The sequence below is a fragment of the Dermacentor andersoni genome, chromosome 2, assembly GCF_023375885.2.
Source record: "Dermacentor andersoni chromosome 2, qqDerAnde1_hic_scaffold, whole genome shotgun sequence".
NCBI lineage: Eukaryota > Metazoa > Arthropoda > Arachnida > Ixodida > Ixodidae > Dermacentor > Dermacentor andersoni.
In genome coordinates this window covers 99,327,097-99,333,046 of record NC_092815.1, presented here as the reverse complement: position 1 = coordinate 99,333,046, position 5,950 = coordinate 99,327,097, and positions in this window count along the sequence as shown.

The window sequence follows — 5,950 nt, the reverse complement described above, 5'->3', positions numbered from 1 at the left end:
GAACGCCGTCATGCAGCATAAAGACCACGCGTAGAGAATAGGTATAGTGCATCTATTCCTACTTGAACCTTCATGCACCGGCGAATGTTACGCCAGTAAATAGGCGCATTGGCATCATATAAACCAAGGGTCTCAAGACTACATCCCTTGGAAGCCTGCCGACCGGCCCGAGTTCATCCGGTGACGGCCGGCCCGCATGCGGGTCGTTTCCTCCTCGCAAAGCCACCGTTACGCCTTCGCCTGCGAGCGGGGCTTCTCCGCGAAAGCTTACGCTATTGCGCTTGTTCCTGGGAGCCGGATTCACTGCTGTCAAAATATCACGCCATAACGCCACCTCGTCCGAGGCAGCGTTGACTAATCGGGAGGCTCATGGCGCTATCACGTGAGCAGCACGTGACGCTCCCATCGGCCAGCCCCTCAAGACGCGTCGAAGCTTTCTCGACTTCGCCAAGGTGCGATACATGGGCCCAGAAAGCTTTCACGAGCTCTTTACCCGCTGATCTACTTTATGTGAGCGGTATATAGAATAAAGTTTATCTGTTCAATCCACACCATGCTGCAAGCTTCAGTCCGCAGCATGCATGGTTCGGTAGCAGGGGAGTACATCTTTAAAGGATTTGAAAAGACTGTGTCGGCGTACAGCTTGTAGAGGGCAGGCGAAAATCTGTCACTTTTGGGCGGAAACAACGCAAAATAACAGGACGTGAGGAAGGGACAGAAGTCTTATTATTTTTGCGCTGTTCCTGCTCAAGTCATGAACCAACCAGTCCAAACGCGCACGCTTATGCAATCTCGTTTGGGAGGGGGGGGGGGGGGGCGGACACGTCCGCAGTAAAAGAAAAAAAGGCTATTAGAGCAAATCACACAAGCTGCTGAACTTTGCTGATTCTCTAAGCCAGTTTTACTGCACTGCACGAGCATTCCCTCCCCTCTGTGGGAAATAAGTTGGCATTCTGTGTCCTGAAACAAGTTGTTTCAGCAGTTAATGTCATCACGTCGCATGAACTGAGTCACCGCCAGCTGCGTGAATTTTGAAAGGAGACGGGATATACGTTTATAGACGTGACGTATCACATAGCAGTTCGATGGCTGAGCTGCGGAAAAGTTTTGTTTCGCTTGTTGAAACTTAGGAAAAAAATGAAGATTTCCTTGTCCAGAAGGGTCGTCCCAAGCACTACTGTCCAGTAACGAGTGGCTCTGGAAATTGGCATTTTGCGTCGATTTTCCAAGCAAAACTGGTTGAGTGCCGACCATATAGGGCGGTGCTGCATGGTAGCCAATCATGTTGGCACGTAGAGCTTGGGCCGTAAAGAGGCCGAGCTATGCTGCCTATACCTCATCGGCGCTGGCTCGGTCACGGATGCCGGCGCGGATGCGTTGGGCACCGTTATCCCGAGCGCGAAAGTTTTTGTCTGGTCACTGTTATGTCTCAACGGCCAAGGGCATTAATTAGACGTTTTCCACGACGCAACCCACTCGATCCATCAGCGCCTACCCAGAAGTCAACACAGCGTTGACACCGACTACTGACGGGGACCACTACCTGAAAGCCACCAGGGTCTGCAGGTAGTGGTCCTACCACTACTTGAGAGCCCGAACTAATGATGAGAAGGGCCAACGTCGAATGTTTCTGTGGAAACGGCTTCGACCTTGGATTCCTAGGTTGATGTACGGTCACCTATTCCATACCATCGGGGTGGGAGTGCATCGGAGACGGTCAACCTCAACTGTACCGACATACTCTCAGCCCGTGCACAACGCCTCAGTGTTGCGTTTCACCGCTTTAAAACGTTTCCTTCGGTTCGGGTGAGGGACACCTGCATCTCGGCACCAACCAAAGCTTTGTTTTTTAGGCTCAAGTTCCTTCAAAGAAGCAGCGGCAGGCTTCCTATCCCGTTCATTCCCCAATGCGTAGGTCCTTTCTGTTCTCGTCTTCCTTCCGCCGCGCGTTCGCCCCACGGAACATTTGAAGCATTCTTTTGGTCAGTTGTACAGTCAACTTCCGATTTTTATGAATCTCTGTCAACCGCTAAAACGGCCGAAAAATAGGGCAGTTGTAAAAAAAAGAATGCGTGTCTTTTACTGTCCTTAAGGTCTCAAATCGCAACAGGCACATCCGAAAAAGCTCCGAAGGCCTGCTAGTACACTTATTAGGCGTATCGGTGCTCGTACTGTGACCGGATATGGCGGGTGCACGTGTGTCTAACTAAGGAATACATGCTGTGTCGCGTGACAATTGAGTGAGTGAGTGAATAAACTTTATTGTAGGTCCGGCGAGGACGCGAACTCGTCGCGCACCCGGCTAGTCCCACGTCGGGACCGGCAGGTCTAGCCCACCGGCCCGGTCGCGGGCACGCCGGACGGCCAGGATTTGCTTTTCTAGAGCGGGGCTACGCAAAAGCGAGTCCCACTCCTCCTTGATGAACTTGGGGTATGTCGACCCGCACTCCCAGAGCATGTGAGGTAGAGTGGAGGTCTGGCCGCAGGACGGGCAGGCGTCGTCGCGATACACGTCGGGGTAAGCTTCGTGGAGAGCGGACAGACACGGATATGTGCTGGTCTGTAGGAGCCTAAGTGAAACGGCTTGCGCCCTATTCAACTTGGGGTGAGGGGGTGGAAAGACCCTTCTGGACATGTAGAAATATTTAATAATCTCATTGTGAGTAGCGGGAGCGTCCCTGTGACCGTAGAGAGGAGGGGAGTCAGTGCTCCTTATAGAGGAAGCGCGGTCGGTGAGGTCACGCGCAGCCTCGTGGGCAGACTCATTGAGGTTCGGGGGAGCACCCTCGACCGATCCTACGTGAGCGGGAAACCAGTGAATTGAATGGTTTGTGAGAGCATGTGGACTCGAGCCGCTAAGAAGACGAACAGCTTCCTTGGCGATGCAACCCTTTTGAAAAGCCCTAACTGCCGTTTTCGAATCACTATAAATTTCGGACCCACGACCGTCCAGCAGGGCGAGGGCGATGGCGACTTGCTCGGCGACTCCGGGGTCTGAAGTGCGAATTGAGGCGCTATTGGAAATGTTGCCGCCCGAGTCGACCACAACGACGGCAAAGGTCTTCCCGTCACTGTACTCCGCAGCGTCGACGAAGCTTGCGCTAATGTCGTGTCGCTTGATCTGTTTGAGGATGGCGGCTGCTCTGGCCTTGCGTCTGCCCTCGTTGTGGACGGGATGGACGTTTCGGGGCACAGGGGCGACTTCGAACTTGTCTCGAATGCACCTAGGGATCGGGGTACTGACCATCGGGAATCCCGCAGGGTGGTAACCCAGCTCTTCGAGGATGCGTTTACCTGCTGCGGTGGTGCCCAGGCGAGTGAGTTGCGCGCGTTCTTGGGCTTCGGCAATCTCCTCGGCGGTGTTATGTACCCCCAGCTTCAAGAGATCCTCGGTATGGGTCCTGATGGGTAGCCCGAGAGCCCTCTTGACTATTTTGCGGATAAGAACGTTGAGCTTGTCTCGCTCCGCTCTGAGCCAGTTGTGCATAGAAATCGTGTACGTGAGGTGGCAGAGTACGAAGGCATTGATCAGCCTGAGAAGATTGCTTTCCTTCATGCCTCGATGCCGGTTTGCGATTCTGCGAACGAGGCGGAAAGCGTTGTCCGTCTTTGCGATAATCTTGCGGAGAGCAGTTCCGTTTCCGCCGTTGTATTCGACAAACATGCCCAGGACCCGAATAACGTCGACCCTGGGTATCACCCCCCCGTCACAAGTGCGAAGTCTGATGCTGCTTTCAGAGACTGGCTTCCAATCTTTGGGTCTGCCTCCCTTCTCTTTTCTGTAAAGTAGCAGCTCCGACTTGGCGGGGGAGCATCGAAGTCCGGTGGGGCGGAGATACTCCTCGATCACGTCAATCGCCTCCTGCATGGCTTCTTCGACTCTGCCCTCGCAGCCGCGGGAGCACCATATGGTGATGTCATCGGCGTAAATGGTGTGCTTGACGTTCTCGACGCGCGCCAACCTCTCGGAAAGACCAATCATACAGATGTTAAACAATGTTGGGGAGATGACGGCGCCCTGAGGAGTGCCCCGTCCTCCGAGGGGCACATCTTCGGAGCGGAAGTCTCCAATGCGAAGCTTGGCTTTCCTGTCAGTCAGAAAAGAGCTGACGTAGTTGTGGAATCTGGAACCGAGACCCAGGTCTGAAATGGTCTTGACGATGAAGGTGTGGAGCACGTTGTCGAAAGCCTTCTCGAGGTCCAGACCCAGCAGAGCCTTGACGTCTCTGGAACGGCCATCCACAATCTGATGCTTGATTAGTTTCATGGCATCCTGCGTTGAGAGTCCGGCGCGGAAGCCGATCATGTTGCACGTGTAAACCTCGTTGTCTTCGAGGTACCCGTTAAGCCTGTTGAGGACGACGCGCTCCATGACCTTGCCGACGCAGGAGGTCAGAGAAATCGGCCTCAAGTTTTCGATGTTCGGGGCCTTGCCGGGCTTGGGAATGAGCACCGTGCAGGCCGTCTTCCATTCTGCAGGTACAATGCCGCTCTTCCAGGACTCGTTTATCTTGTCGGTCAGAAAGACAATCGACGTGTCGTCGAGGTTTCTCAACATTCTGTTGGTGACTCCGTCCGGACCCGGCGCAGACTTGCGGTTGAGCGCGAAGATGGCCTGTCTGACCTCGGCAATGGAGAAGTCTTCATCCAGCTCGGGGCGTGGAGACCCCAATACTATTGTGTATGCTTCACCACGTAACATTGTTGTATTGAGGCGAAGCTGACTTTCGAAATATCTTATTTTGTTGTATAGCGCAAGTTGAACGACAAGGACAACAGAAAGGCACATCTGCCACAGACAGCGCTGTGTGTGTCAGATGTGCCTTCCTGTTGTCCTTGTCGTTCAGCTTGCGCTACAACAAAATAAGATTTGCCGTACCAACAAGCCCCTATAGCTATCCCCATTGACTTTCGGAAACCAGCATTATATGCAACGCGCCGTGCTTTCCTATAGCTTCGAAGCCAATCGCGAGGACCATAAAGGTGGAGACGGTGCCATTGCTGACAGCGGCAAATTCTTTCAATTAAAAACACGGCACAGAATAGTAAAAAGCTTAACAGCGAACGTCGAAGCAGCCAGGCTTAGCGTTGCCGCGGTGATGGCTACGGCTGCCAGCGGATCTGCGTGCGAGAGCGACGGTTCGAGGCGGCGATATAGTCAAAATGGCGGCGGTGGTGTCTTTGAATTCATGCCGTTTCGGACCTGCATTCGAGTGGTGAACTGTTCTTGCGTCCGAAATTTCAGACGTTCTTATACATTTGCCTCTGTGGGGTACGCTGCTGTATCGCGAAGCCGTCCGAATGATCGTGCGTCCGGAAAGTCGGTCGTTGAGTGTACACTGGCAACTCATCTAGCGGACAACACGGCGTCAAAGACGATTCGTTACTATTCCTCTATGTTACTTGAGCCAGCATTACCGCGGCCTTCGTTTCCTTTCAATAAAATTACAGCTAATTTTCCCTGATAGAAGCACAAATTCAGAGCTTTCGCTCTGAAAGCTGGGACAGGATGTGTCCGGCCTGCGTTTTTCCAATTGCTCGTAGGTACAGCGGGGCGTGGCGCTTGCGGAGACGACAGACGTTTGCGCGCATGCGCGAGTAAAAGCGGGTGGGAGAGAGGAAATGTGGGGTCTTTTGCTCCTTGAATGTACGACTCTGCCTAGGCACTACGGAGGAGTTTCTTAGCGCGTGCTGTATGCGCTTGTCCCTAGGCGCGCCGGCAGAAGTCGCGGGGCGCGGTAGTGCTGAACCTAGCATCGCGAGTTGGCGGCTCGACGCAATTATATTTATTCAATCGTGTTGTTTGCTAATTAAAACAACGTGTCACTATTTAGCATTATTGGCGGCGCCTGCGGGACACCAAAGCGGCAACGGAGACATCAAAGCTAGAAGACGGACTGGTCCGTGGGTTGGGGTTCGCAGAAGCCTGCGAGGCCCCAACCCACGTGCC